Here is a 15,777-nt window from a genome sequence, read left to right on the forward strand (position 1 = left end):
AAAGGCTGTTATTTCATGTCTAGAGGGCTCTAATAATGTTAACAGTGTGGGAGAGTTTATAAGGGCCTAAAATATATAAAAATAACCATACAAACATATGGTTTCTACTTCGCAGATTTTCACCTATCGCGGGGGGTTCTGGAACGCAACCCCCGCGATCGAGGAAGGATTACTGTACTCATCTTCCCCCAGGTTATCCTGGATAAAAGAGAAAAAGGCATGTAAGCCATGGTGCAACCTCAAAATCTGTCTCCCACGTCTTCTTCAAATCTCTCCCTGTAAGACTTACAGCATCATTGTGTACTGTGTATAATGGCTCCTAGGGAACTATTCTGGCTGCAGATTTTTGTTCGAATCAGTATCATTGGGGACCCAAAAGCCCTGCCACCTGAACTTCAGAACAAGTAATCAACCTGAAGCTAAGAATGTTTGGGCCTGGCCAGTACTTGGATGACAGACGATTCAAGATAGCTTGGGGTACTGCTGGAAGAGGTGCTGATAAGGCCAGCAAGGGACGCTTACTCTTTGGTTTTTGTGTGAATCCCACTGTCCTGGTGTAGTGACAGGGGCACTGTGCTCTAAAAATGGGTCGTCCTTCAAATGAGACATAAGGCCTAGATTCTGACTCTCTGTGTCATAAAAGATCCCTGGGGATCTCTCGAAAGAGTAGGGAGTACACTGATGTCCTGGTTAAATTACTCTCCATGGCTTGGTCATTCTGGCCTCTGAATCATTCCCAGTAGTCCCTTACTGGCTAACTGCCTCTCTCACCTCCTAATAACTATTGTATGCTTAGTGTACTGGAAAAAGAATGGCTGCCGTCATACCATTCAGATGGAAGCTACACATTGATGGTGGTTGTTTCCCACTGTCTATGTTAAATGCTGTATAACTATAATTCATTATTATATTTTTCGTCAAAGTGATTTCACTGTATAATTAGATTTTTTTTCTTCTCTTATCCTACCTTTAGCAAAGACCAGTATTTTGAGAATTAAATTTCAGTGGAAATTTGGAAATAAAAGAACACTTTTGTCATTCTCCTATAACTACACCTTTATTTATAGACTTTGCTCCCTAAATGTTTTCTTAATAATGACAATTAACAATGAGTGTACAACCGGTGTCAGAGCTTGGTCCGCATTGCCGGCAGTAAGTCGAACCCGTTTCCAGTGAGAGTTGGACTCCGCCAGGGCTGCCCTTTGTCACCGATTCTGTTCATAACTTTTATGGACAGAATTTCTAGCGCAGCCAGGGTGTTGAAGGGGTCGGTTTGGTGGACTCAGGATTGGGTCACTGCTTTTTGCAGATGATGTTGTCCTGTTTGCTTCATCAGGCCGTGATCTTCAGCTCTCTCTGGATCGGTTCGCAGCTGAGTGTGAAGCGGCTGGGATGAGAATCAGCAGCTCCAAATCCGAGAGCATGGTCCTCAGCCGGAAAAGGGTGGAGTGCCCTCTCAGGGTTGGGGGAGAGATCCTGCCCCAAGTGGAGGAGTTCAAGTATCTCGGGTCTTGTTCACGAGTGAGGGAAGAATGGAGCGTGAGATCGACAGGCGGATCGGTGCGGCGTCCGCAGTGATGCGGGCTCTGCATCGGTCTGTCGTGGTGAAAAAGGAGCTGAGCCGTAAGGCAAGGCTCTCAATTTACCAGTCGATCTACGCTCCTACCCTCACCTATGGTCATGAGCTATGGGTAGTGACCGAAAGAACGAGATCGCGAATACAAGCGGCTGAAATGAGTTTCCTCCGCAGGGTGTCTGGGCTTTCCCTTAAAGATAGGGTGAGAAGCTCAGTCATCCGGGAGGGGCTCAGAGTAGAGCCGCTGCTCCTCCGCATCGAGAGGAGTCAGATGAGGTGGCTCAGGCATCTGATCAGGATGCCTCCTGGATGCCTCCCTGGTGAGGTGTTCCGGGCACGTCCAACCGGGAGGAGGCCCCGGGGAAGACCCAGGACACGCTGGAGGGACTATGTCTCCCGGCTGGCCTGGGAACGCCTGGGATTCTCCCGGAAGAGCTGGAAGAAGTGGCCGGGGAGAGGGAAGTCTGGGCCTCTCTGCTTAAGCTGCTGCCCCCGCGACCCGACCTCGGATAAGCGGAAGAGGATGGATGGATGGATGGATGGATGGAGGAGATACAAGGGTAAATGATTCAAAATGGTGAAAGGCCTCGACTGCTTAAGTGTCAGACTCACTAGAGTAATCATGCCAAAATACTCGACTTAAATACCAGAACAGTTGGAAAAGCAAAATTACAGCCATAATGATAATTATAATGATAAATACAAAGAGGACTGTTTGATTTATGTTAGGTAGATTGCCCAGAGGGGACTGGGCGTTCTTGTGGTCTGGAACCTGTACAGATTTTTTTTTTTTTTTCTCCAGCATTTGGAGTTTTTTTTTTTGTTTTTTCTGTCCACCCTGGCCATCGGACCTTACTTATTCTATGTTAATTAATGTTGACTTATGTTTATTTTTTATTGTGTCTTCTATTTTTCTATTCATTTTGTAAAGCACTTTGAGCTACATTTTTTTGTATGAAAATGTGCTATATAAATCAATGTTGATTGATTGATAGTGAAAATCTTAAAAAATAAAGATAAAAAATACTGAATTATCTACATATAATACACATATATTCTTGGTGCATTCCAGTAAAATTCAGCAAGTCTAGTTTTTACATTTCTGGTGTTGAGCCTTTCATCATTCAGGACTGAGACTGAAAACCATTGCTTTAACCTGACAATTTCAGAAACTCGTTGTTTTGGTATAAATCCATGTTTATGTAGATACTAACTTTATGGTAGACTACTTTCTAAACATTTCATACCTCCTATAATGCTACTGATAAATTCCTATCCAAACTTAATTATGACATTTCTGTCAAGGATGTATTATGAAATATAAGATAACGTATCCAATTCAGTGAAACTGGAAAATTCTTCTCTGGGACAGTGTTCAACATGTGGATTTTCCTAAGCTCACAGATCAATAAATAATGAAAATAATCACTTTAATAAATCAAATTATACATTTCAGGCTCATCTATGATTAACTTCTCAAAAAAATGATGATGCTTTTATTTTATTACTTAACTTATAAAGTTCCATATGTTCATTTCACCTTAATAAATATCTTGTGTTATCCAAATTAAATTAGTCTCTTTTATATTAACTGGCAATTTTGAATTAATACCTTTAGGATTTTGCAAATAATCATTCATTGTGTTTAAATGAGAAATACAATTTTAAATCAAGAGTCCATTGTGAAGAAAGGTACTAAAAAGGGCAATTGAGATATAATAATAGAATCAATTAATCAGTGAATCATAAGGAACAGGGTTCATGCATTAAAGGAAGCTTCTTTTATGATTAAAAAGGTGAAACCATAAAAAATAGACCTTATACTATTTGTTGATTAGTGTGCATATTATTACAGTTATAATTATTGAGATATAAAGGTTTATACTATATCAAGCAGATTCTAAAGTATGATGAGTAAAGGCGGAATACCAATGAAACTTCCAGACCTCTAGGTGAGTTTCTTAATCAGGAATCTCATTACTTCTTAACTAATCTTCAGCTTGTAGGTGGCACACATGAGCTGATGCTGATATTGAAATACAGCCAATGAGGCTGAGGTTTATAAATGAAAACAGTTTATTATAAGAAGAATAATACATCACAGAAGGCTACAGTGGACAGGAGACAGTAGGAAAAAATAACAGAATACTAAATAAATTTATAAACTCACTGTGCCAAACTAAACAAGAGTTAAAGCCCTATCTACCTGGCAGGATGGCTGGTCCACGTTCCTACCTCTTCTTGCCTTGTTCTTTTCTAATCTGACACACTTCTTTCTCTCTCTTAAGGTCTCTGTCCATTACAGTGGGGCACAGTGCCCCATCTTTTTGATTCAGTGACACTGGCAATGTCACTCAATTTACCATGGATTGACAATAATTATCTTCAATAAAGCCACATTTTCACTAATGCTCCTTATTCCACTTTGGAGTGACTTCCCGTTGTGTTGTTCATTAATTTTTCCAGTAATGCATACCTAAACTACTGCATTTTTTCATTTGGTTAAATTCTCAAAACCAATTCAGCTGCAATGTAGTAATGTACAAGTGTAACAGTATAAACTTTCTAGTAAAATTTTCAGTATCTTACATAAACCATTGAAATTGAATCACACACCATTCATAACATTTTACTGTTTATGAACTGTAAACCATAAATATGCACCAATTGCTGACTTTCTTATTAACCCTTGAAATCTGTCTAGTACTAAAATTATTACACATGGATACGTCTACTGCACACTGAGGGAACAAAAATTTGTTTTAATGTTTTACTGTGATTTTCGTGCCGTTTTTGTAAACAAAAAGGTGGCTGTGTGCATACATTGTGTTTGGATCAAGTTTGAGGTATCATGAAGGTATATACTGTAGAGGCTGAGAGTCCTAGCGTTACATGTTATGTTTATTTGGTGAAAAAATTAAATTGGCAAATCACCAATAATAACAGTAATAATAATAATAATTCTTTACCTTCCCATAACGCTTTACTCACTACACTTTGCAAACTTCGCTCAGGAAGGACCTGGGATGCAAACCTATTATCTCCTTATTGCGTGGCAGTGGCACAACTAAATCTTTTAATACGTTGTCGATGCCATGACCAGCTGTCGCGGCCAAGGTGCTTACTGTCACAAAAATAAAAAAATCACTATATCATAGACTACTACTACCACTTCTAGACACACAACAATGTCCTGCATTGTGGATTGAATGTTGCTAGGCTATGCAGAATGCTGCATTTATGGTCTGCACTACTGTAGGATTATATGTAAAAATTTCTGAAGGCTCACAAAATGTATTTTTCTCAGTTTTTCTCTACATTTATGGCGGGAACACGGGCTGGGCCACTTGAAAGTTGCTTCTGGGCTAGGCCAGATCTAGAGGTTAATTCCTTGAAATGTTTTGATATTCAATATTTCCAGACTCTGTCCGTTCATCATAAGTTAGTAATGACACATAGAGACACATAGTCATGGTTCAATAGTAATTGCAAAATGCATTGGTGATAATGGACAGATCTTTCTGATCCAAATTCTACTCTAGAACAGTTAGAATTTACATTGTTAATACAAGGGCTTCTGGTTTACTAATTTGATCCGAGCAAATATACTGGGATTGAATTTGCGTTGTCCATTTGTAGTATAGCAGGTACGCAGCTCCGAATAAAAGGCCAGTTTTTAAATAAATAATCACCGCACTCGCGGTTTATAGAGGGGGCATGGTAGTGGGGTCGGAGTGGTTCTCGGACGCGACATGGCGCGGGCGTTTCCTTGTTTAAGTGCACAGGTGAGGAATTGTCCGTATGCGTAATTGAGGCCGGGAGCTGCTAATCGCACACCCTGTGCCATGTCCCCATTATAAATAGGAGAAGTGCGAGTGCAGAGGGGAGAGAGAAAAGACGAAAAAAGAACACAGAATGGAGGTTAGGGGAGAAAGAAAGAGAAAGCGGGAAGCCGGTACATGATTGTGAATGAGCGACAGCAGCCTCGCTGTAAGAAGGACAGGCAGCTGGGAGAAGTGAGCCCAAGCGGAGTGTATGGCCAGCATCCGGGGGTAGACGGATTGGGTCACACCTGCTGAGTTTTGCAGGAGTGACCACGATTGCTGCATAAGACCAGTAAGGCACCGAGAGTTGGGGATTTGGGATTGGTACCCCAGAGTGAGAAAGTTGCCATATGGAGCCAGAGGATGGAATGCAACTGGACGTGGAGATAGTCAGCTGTAGGTAGGGCGACTCCCCTGGTGCAGAGCCTGGATGGGAGAAGCAGGGGAGCCACCAACTAAACAAGGCACCGGGTTTTAAAAGAGGACAGTTTCCAGCCCTTATTATTGTTTTAACCTTGGTTTTAAAGCATTTATTGATTGGATTTTAACCTTTTGTTTGCACTGCACTATTTATTTGGACACTGGTTTTGTTGTTTTAATAAAAACACTTTTTTGCACTTTTGCACCTTTCCCCTGGCTTCGTTTGGTGTCCTCATTGTCCAGCTCATCTGGGTACATTACCGACGATGTCAGGTTCAAGAGGCTCCCTGAAGGAGTAATGGGAGCATGGAGCAAACCTGCATCATCACACGATTCCTTTACTAATTTGTCCAGAAAAATTGTTTTCAGTGCTGCAGTACATACCTGCAAAGACTTGTTGAGATTGGCTGCTCTTCCAGGATGTCCCAACACCAATAAGAGTTCTTTTCCTGGCCACCTTTAACTTTCCAACATATATTGTTTCAGAATGACCCTAAGTCATAGATTTTTCTAGGATTTTAAAAATGTTCTTGTTTGATTTTGTAAGAAATGATGCTGTTCAGTATATTTGGTTCTTCATTGAGCTCTGTCTTTTCAGCAGTTTTCCTTATAACATAGCTGTGATAGAAAAAATGTTACACATTTGAAAAGTATGTTGTCAAAGCAGTAATGTGTGAATATACTGTTTACACTAAAGCAATTTTTGGGTTTACAGTATATATGATACAGAATCAGAACAGGGCAAAGAACCAATAGGAGCTCTGCATGAAGAAAAACCCAGTTGTATGACTGCACAGCTATCTATATTTGGCAAAGTAGGTAGGCAGATATTGCTGTAGACCAGAAAGCACTGGTAATGTTTCTGGAAAGGAAATTACCAGGGCAAAACAATATGAAAGAAGTTTCAGCAGACTAAAATGAATTACTTCATGTTGGCGCTCTACATTACAGATCCTAGATGAAATGGGGAGGACCCTTCTGCCTGTCAGGCAGATCAGATGTACTTCTATAAACAGAAGAGTGCTAAAGAATGTACTATTCACCAAAGGCCACACTCAGTGATTTTTTTAAGATAACCATTAAACTGTAAATGACTCTGGGTATTTTGCAAAGAGTCTGTATTTAAGGGTGTAAAATGATTAGACTCAACACACTCAAAAAAGGTTTAGGGCCTCAACCTGTATAATTTTCATGGCTGCAAAAGGGTTTGAAAATAGCACTTATGTGCATGGACTGGAGTCTGTAGCTGTACTCACTATAGTTGGAGAAAATGGCGGTTTTATCTGTTGAAACAGGAAGTGGTGTAGTGAACCCAGAATTGATGTGCTTTTGGGGTCGGAACTGGAAGTGAGTTGTTTCTGGGCGCCGGAACTGGAAGTGACGTCTTCAGAGTTGGATCAGAGAGGTTTCCCCATTTTTTGTCTGCAGAGACAACAGAAGAAAGTTTAGCGCACCCCATCACTTCCTGGCCTGGCATAGAATTAACCTCACTTGGTCCATACAGCTTCCCCCTATTCATATATGTGTGATAAGGGTTAGTTGTGGCAACAGTTCAGTCTGAAGTATTGTTTTATTTTGAAAAACCAGATTGGAGTGTAATTATTCTGGACACATAAAAAGTTACCTAATTGAGTGAGCTGAAAGGGGTTTAGATATTGTGTAATCAAGGCAAATGGGGCACTAGGGTTTTATGATACTTTCAAACTATCAAACATTTTCTCTTTTCTCAAACAAAGTTTGCTTCTTACTTGTCTAATGAGTTTCACTGGAGTCACTTATTGCTCTCCTAAGTAACATCATCATCAAATTAAAAATTTCTTCTTTGAATTAAATCATTTATTGGCCCAAACAAATATCTATAAGAAGGAGGCATTTTTGAAGTGAAAGGTGGAGTAGCAATACATCTTTACAACAGCTTCTCTTTTTTGCAGACTGGTGTGTAACCAACTGTTTTTTGGTAATTCACATAATTGCTGGATAATATTCCCAAAACCGATAATAAAACATCTTCTTCAAGCCAGGCTTGCCAAAACACACTGCACTTGAGGTCTCACAAGATGACTGGTAGAGGAAAAGACTTCACAAGCTGCCATTGTGTTCAAATGGTGTGAATTAAAGAAAAATAACGGTTTGCACCATGCATAGTGATGAAACTATACTTTATGACATGTGTACATGGCTATTGTGAGTTAGCCGATGGCGTCTTTAGAATTGCTAAGTACAGTTATTCTACTCTTCCGATTCTAAAACATACAGTAACTAATGAACAGCTTTGACAAGTTTAGCCAATTTCAATTTAATGAAATAAAACTATCTTAATAGAAATCATAACTACAACAGTTACATATGAACAGCATAAAATTATATTGCTGTAATAGATAACTAAGCAGATAATTATTTAAATTTTTTGACTATTGAAAATAGACTTTTCTCTTTCTTAAAATTGTTTTTCTGCATTTACTTTAAATGAATACTCCACCACAAAATGATATTTTTCATATGATACTTCGACTATGTACTTTCTACAAATGTTTTCATTGCCATAAAAAAATTCCTGATACAATAGATGTCTTTAGTGACCATTGTTGGACAACAACAAACAATATCAAAACATCCATAGAAAAAAAATCTCACACTTCTTGTATCGCATAATCCAGCTGTCCCAAATACTTGTACTGTATTTTTACCAAAATATTGTTAAATAAGTCAGATCTAGAAAACATTCTTGTGAGCTAAAACGGAGCATGCTCAGATGCAGGCAAGCCTCTGAATTGTAGACCTGCCTCCTGTTGTTACATTTATTATTCATACCTACAAGAAGCTTGTTGAAGCTTCTTAGATATCCACAAGTCCAAGGCATATTCTCTTAGTGAAAATATTTCCACACACTTTAACTTTTAATCTTTAGTTGAACGTGTTTCTCAGTGAACTTTGCACTGTTACTATCACATGAAATGCAATGTTAGCCAATGGATACGCGGTTACTGGGCTGCACGTGTGACCAATGAATGAGCTTGGGAGTCTTCTGTTTTTTTTCATGATATCATTTACCAGATGTGATTTATTTAAAAATATTGGGGCATTGTGAGCAAACATCTGGATGAGTTCACATGTGAAATATGCAACAAGTAATATGATTTTTTTATAGATGTTTTGATGTTGCTTGTTGTTGACCGATGTTGGTCACCATTGAAATATTGTATCAGAAGCTGAGATTAATATGAGATTAAGAATTTTTCTTGGCCATCACTACAAACTACATGGGGTAAGTAACACATAAAATCGTTTTTGAGTTTAGTACTCATTTAAATGATACTATTGTGAAAAGTTAGGTAAGTAATATATGTTTTCTAAATGATTTTATTATTGTTTTCTTTAAAATATTGTAGCAACTTAGCTGTGCAGTGGCTCATCTTTACAACAACATTTATTTATATAGCACATTTTCATACAAATAATGTAGCTCAAAGTGCTTTACATGATAAAGAAAAGAGAAAAAAAGACAAAGTAAGAATTAAAATAAGACAACATTAATTAACATAGAATAAAAGTAAGGTCCGATGGTCAGGGAGGACAGAAAAAACAAACAAAAAAAAAAACTCCAGACGGCTGGAGAGAAAAAATAAAATCTGCAGGGGTTCCAGACCTTGAGTCCTCCCAGCCCTCTCAGGGCAATGTAAATGACTGATGCAGTGCTATGCAAATGATGACTACTGAGAGTTCATGTAACCAGTGGCACTCTTTGGTTCTCTATGCAAAGAACGTAATGGTGTAGCAGGCACGTGAGTTAAGAGAGTGAACGACACACAAATGGGGCTGCATAAGTGAAAAGTGTGAAAGCAGAGCAACTACTTATAGCATGCTCTAGGGTCAAATGAAACCCCAGTGCCAATAGTCAGGGAGTTCTCCATGGCCACTACAATGCAGAACAGAAGCGTAAATAGTTACCACTAATTTGTTTTTCATACTGTTGCAACATTTCAAGACACTGTTTCCAGTTTATTTCTATTTGAAATCATCAGAAAAAGAATAAACTGTTCTACGTATAGTTATTTTTTTGTTTCATTACTTCATTTATCCACGAGTCACTCCTTTCTTCCTTTACTCTTGGGGAAGGTTGACAAACTATTTTGCTGGATTTATTTTGTCCTGTAGTAAGCAAGTAAATAAATATATTATTTTAATTATATTATTATTAAAATATATTTTTACTCTCCCTTAGAATTATTTTGCTGCAATTACTTTAAAAGGTACTGGTGAAATAGGTAAATAAATACATATTTTAACAAGCTATTTCAATTGTATAATAGTTCTCTTTCTTTACAGTTTCCTGCATTCTCTTTCATAGTGCAACAATTTTAAAAGGAATTAGTTGTAAATTGTTATTACAAATAAATTGAAAGTCTGCCCTCATCCAGCTGCCCGCGGACCAATAGTGAGAAATAAAAAGTTTATTTTTCGTCCTCTCAAGGCTTTCAATAGAGGAAAAATTCAATCACCTGAAGCAAAGAGATCAGCTAAAGTATGCAAATCACTCTGACACAGATCAACCAGGGCATTATCAAAACAACCAAGCCAGAAGCTCAAATCCATACATAACACTAACACATTTAAAAAAAAACTGCTTCTGAAATGAACAAAGAAACACATACACAGCAGTCTTGTGAAATGCTGAACAACAGATCAAACTCATACTGATTTCCCAGATTTAAAATCAAATAAGTCTTTCAGAAAATTATGTCTGACAAGATTTTCACTTTTCTGTTTTGCATCAAAGCAAATCCTAATGATAGTATATATGAAAGGCTTCTCTTAAAGTGTGTCTGACTTGAATGATAGCAGGTTGTACATTTTTCAAAGATTACATAAAAGAAATATTCTAGCTATATAATTTCCAAATAAAAAGTGTGCCATTAATCATCAAACTAATGATATCACTTTCAGCTTTTTTGAGTTTTATTGCATTCCATGTAACTTTCTACTGCTATAATTCACCCTTTTATTTCTTGCTCTTACATAAGTCCAGAACTCTGAGTTAGGTAGGGGATGATGAGGAGGAACACAGGAAGAAAACAGAGGAAATGAGAATGGAATAATTCGTTATAATGTTAGCATACTCTATTTGGTAGGTGGGATGGTTGCACTCTAGCAGTGAGGTAAATTACTTGCTCGGTTGGTGGTCATCATAAGTGTGACAATGGCAACATATTGAAGATGTGGTTAATTTCCAGGTGCACCCACGCTAGCCAAGAGATACAACTCCTCTAAAATATCCTAGATTCCTCCTACAGTTCTTGAAAACTCAGAAAGTGTAGTTTTGAGCTCCTCTTATTCTGCTGAGCTTCTCTGTCTGGCATGATAATTGAATTCAGCTACACACCACAGGAACCTCATTTTGTATTCACATTCCCTTTTTATTGGTCATGACCAGAGCTTGTAAGACAACGCTGACTGAGTAACAAATCTTCCTAGGATTTATATCTAGTTTTATTACTATAATCAGAAACAATGTTTACAAAATGAAATGATTTGAGTGCACATTTGTAGCAAAAAGGTAGTAGATCTCCCAAAACATCTACAGGCAAAGCCTACCCCAGGTAGCCTGGCCCCCAGGTGTATAGGCTGCCTTTGTCTTACACTATCTTAGAAGGGGCCCTGGAATTCATAGTCCAAATTATATACTTCATTGTCTCAAAATACATCAAAAATACACATGCAATGTATTTCTGGGGAAAAGAACCATCAAGACCTTTGGCTAATAAGGACGAGGGCAACAAAGGATCTTTATAAATGCAAGAATTTATTCAGAAATATTGCAAAAGAGTAAAAAGGGCAGAAATAAAGCAAAAGGGTTTGCCTAAAAGGCAGCCCCGAGGAAACAAGTACTAAAAACATAATGCAATAATCAAAAACTAAGAAAAGAAGAAAATAAATCTAATAACCAGAAAATCCAATAGTTACAATGATTTACTTTCCCTGGAACTTCAATGGACCACCGAAGAATCCACTCTCAGCTTCAGTAAATAATTGGAAAAACAATACTTTGAATGAAATCTATACTAATAAAAGGCAAAGCACTCACTCACTCACTCACTGACTCATCACTAATTCTCCAACTTCCCGTGTGGGTGGAAGGCTGAAATTTGGCAGGTTCATTCCTTACAGCTTCCTTACAAAAGTTGGGCAGGTTTCATTTCGAAATTCTATGCGTAATGGTCATAACTGGAAGCTGTTTTTCTCCATTTACTGTAATGGAGATGAGCTTGAACGCCGTGGGGGAGGAGTTTCGTGTGACATCATCACGCCTCACACGTAATCACGCAGTACATAGAAAATCAGGAAGACCTCCAAAAAGCGCTGAAGAAAACATGCATTATATAATTGAGAAGGCAGCGAAACAATAAGAAGCGAGCGAGTGACATATACAACCATATTGATGAGTTCTGCTACTTCGGAAACAAAGCACGATGTAAACCTACACTTTAAATTAAGTTCATAGACAGGCTGCCACTGGCGTTTGTAATTTAGTGCCTGCCCATATAAGGCCGTCCGTCAGCGGCAATCCAATAGCAAACTCCCACTAAATATTCACGGGTTAAGGACTGTGCTTATGCAGAGGAAGATGAGATGGTCAGCGTGGTGTTTGGCACAAACTCAGCGAAACTGCGAGAGAAAGTTTTAAGTGCCAGGACTAAGGTAACATTAAATACAGCCATGGACATAGCACGAGATGGCACCAGCACAACTGGGAACTTCGATGCATGTACACCGAGTGGCTCACGTGAACTGGCGCAGTGCACAGATAAAAGCAACAGTTCCAAAGAGCTGAACAAAACCGAATTACACAATTGAAAAGGCAGCAAAAATATGAAGCGTCTGATACATACAAGCATATTCATAAATCCAGCTACTGTGGAAACAAAGCACACGGTGGAAAAAGTCAATGTCCCGCTAAAGGAAGACAGTGTAAAAAACCCGTGCATGCAGTGTGTCAGGTCTCGGATAAAGAAGAAGACGAGCTGTTTATTGATGCAGTAAGAAACGAATCGATGAATGAAACCTGTCATCTTTACAACGATTGACAAACACGGAATGTAACTTGAACACAACACATCCTACAAATACAAACCTGATTGAAAGAAATAATGATAATCAAATCATTGATGACAGCAACACTCAGTAACACTCACAAAACAAATACTGTATATTGACAGTCATGTTACGTTATTTTTAAAATGTTCCCTTTTCTTTTTCTAGCTTTTTTAACACACTACTTCTCCGCTGCGATACGCGGGTATATATATATGTATATATATATCCCGATCTACATACTCGAATAATGGATACTTTATTCGCCATCAATGATTGTTTTGGTAAAGCCATACTCAGTGTATTCATTAGATGAACGGTAAAAAGTAAGAGCGAGGGAGGATGACTTATTGAGGCATGCAGGCTGTAGTGCGTCAACTCTATCTGAATTGCGATCACATTTGAAAAATATATCTTTTCAAGTTCTATTTAGTCCATATGTGTCAAACTCAAGGGCGGGGCCACATCCGCCCGGCGTGTAATTATATCCAGCCCGAGATCATTTTATATACTGTATTATTGTTATTAATGGCCGGGTATATGAAGCGCTGGTAACACAATAAACTACAGATCCCATAATGCAGCGCTTCAGCTGCCTTGCCGACACTTACGCGTTAATCAAGTCTAGCTTATGATGCTGCAAGTTATTGCGAAGCTAGCTCACACGATGCTGAAGAGAAAAGTTGATTCTGAAAATAGAGCCTTTAAAACCGATGGGAGGCTGAGTATATGTTTACTGAACCCGTGTGTCTCATTTGTGGAGCTAATGTGGCTGTAATTACAGAATTTAATCTAAGACGGCACTATGAGACAAAACATCAGGGAGTTCTGTGTTGTGGAGATTCTCAGGATGGATTGCAGGTGCTCATCAGTGAGGCTGAAAGACCTGAATGCAATGCAGAAGATACAGAAAGCAGAAGAATTAAATAAGAATCTGACACCAGCGGACGTTTTACCGTGCACAATCACAAAGTGATTTCAAGTGAAGTTGCTTTTATGGGAGACACAAATGCACCAGTGCAACTTTCCCTGTTGCCAAGTAATGTTAAACCAAGTCGTCACTACGGTGTTCCCAAATCGCACTTTGCTGATAAACCGGCGCACTGAGTTTGCACGGCGCTTTGGTGACTTTGAAGAACAAAAAAAGTCCGTCTACATGCGGCTCGAACCTTGTGCATGTTTGGTAGCACATATCTGTGTGAGAAGCTCTTCTCAGTGATAAAGACTAACAAAACAGCACACAGGAGTCGCCTCACTGATGAGCACCTGCAATCCATCCTGAGAATCTCCACAACACAGAACCTCACACCAAACAGAAACGAACCTGTTGCCAAAAATAGATGCCAGGCGTCCAGCTCTAAAATGACATATGAGCAAAGACAACTTAATGATTTGATTTGTTATTGCTGAAAGGAACACATTTTATTTATATTTCCAGGTTTTGTTATGCAGCATGTTCATATTTGAATTTGTATAATTTTGAAAGGATATATTTTTATGGAGAGCAAAATCTTTTGGGATATTTAAAATCTAAGTTTATTTTTTATATAAATTTACATAAGAGTAAAGAAATTTGAATGTTTGTTCTTTTAAGTTATTTAAGGTTTGAGTTGATTTATTCACGAATAATATTCCTGTCTGTTTTACCATTCCTACCAAAGATATTTCTGTCGACTAAATAAAAATTCCTTCTATTTAAAATTTAAATAGAACTTGAACAAATACGATAGTTCATAATATCCACGCAGACTTGCACGTAAGAGCGGGAGTTATCCGTTTTAACAAGCAGCGTATTGCACTGATACAAAATAGCTGTGTGTGTATATATGTAGATATGTATGTATATGTATATATATGTTTATATATGTGTGTGTATGTATGTATATATATATATGTGTGTGTATATATGTGTGTGTATGTATGTATGTATGTGTGTATGTATATGTATGTGCATATATGTAGATATATATATGTATGTATGTATATATGTGTATGTGTATATATGGTTGTGTGTAAATATATATATATATATATATATATATATATATATATATATATATGACAGCAACACTCATCACTCACAACAGTGACAAAACAATTACATTGACAATCATGTTACGTTATTTTCAAAATGTTTCCTTTTCTTTTTCATTGCTTCTTCAACACACTACTTCTCCGCTGCGAAGCACGGGTATTTTGCTAGTCCTTATATATAATTTGATACTATCCGTATGTATGGTGTTCACATCAATACCCCATATGTATGGTGTTCGTGTCAATACCTGGACTCAATACAAGTTAGAACCATGCAATGGACCCCTGCCTCAATAGTTAAAATATAACATGGCAAACGTGGATGCATTACTGCATGATTGGCTAAGAATGTTTGAATGCTTCAGTGACGTGTATAGTAAGTCGGTGTTGGTTCGAGCGGATAACAGTAAGTTCGGTTGCTTTTTGTAACGTTGGTTTGGTGGGGCATACTTCCCAGGACTAACATCGTCGACTGACTTAAACCCTTCAACAGCACCATAAGTAATTTAGAACGTATTGCCATTTGCTTGGTACATTGAAATCTATCATTGGGCAGTTCAGTTTTGGCATCTGTCCTTCTGACATCTATTGGCAAACTGAATATTTTAGCCAATCTCAGATCTAAAATGACCATGCCAACATAATTATTATTCCGACTCTGATTAGAGTCGTAAAATACGGTTTGTTTTGAAAATTTGTTGGCTGGAAAAAATCAAATGAGGTGCGCTGAAGAGCTGAGTTCATGTCTTGCAGCCCGGTTAAAACAGGAAGCTCTTCATTACATCAGCCGAAAAGGTCTATTTTAAGCACAAATCAGTGTCATGATAACAAAAT

This window comes from Polypterus senegalus, chromosome 2, assembly GCF_016835505.1.
Source record: "Polypterus senegalus isolate Bchr_013 chromosome 2, ASM1683550v1, whole genome shotgun sequence".
Lineage (NCBI taxonomy): Eukaryota > Metazoa > Chordata > Cladistia > Polypteriformes > Polypteridae > Polypterus > Polypterus senegalus.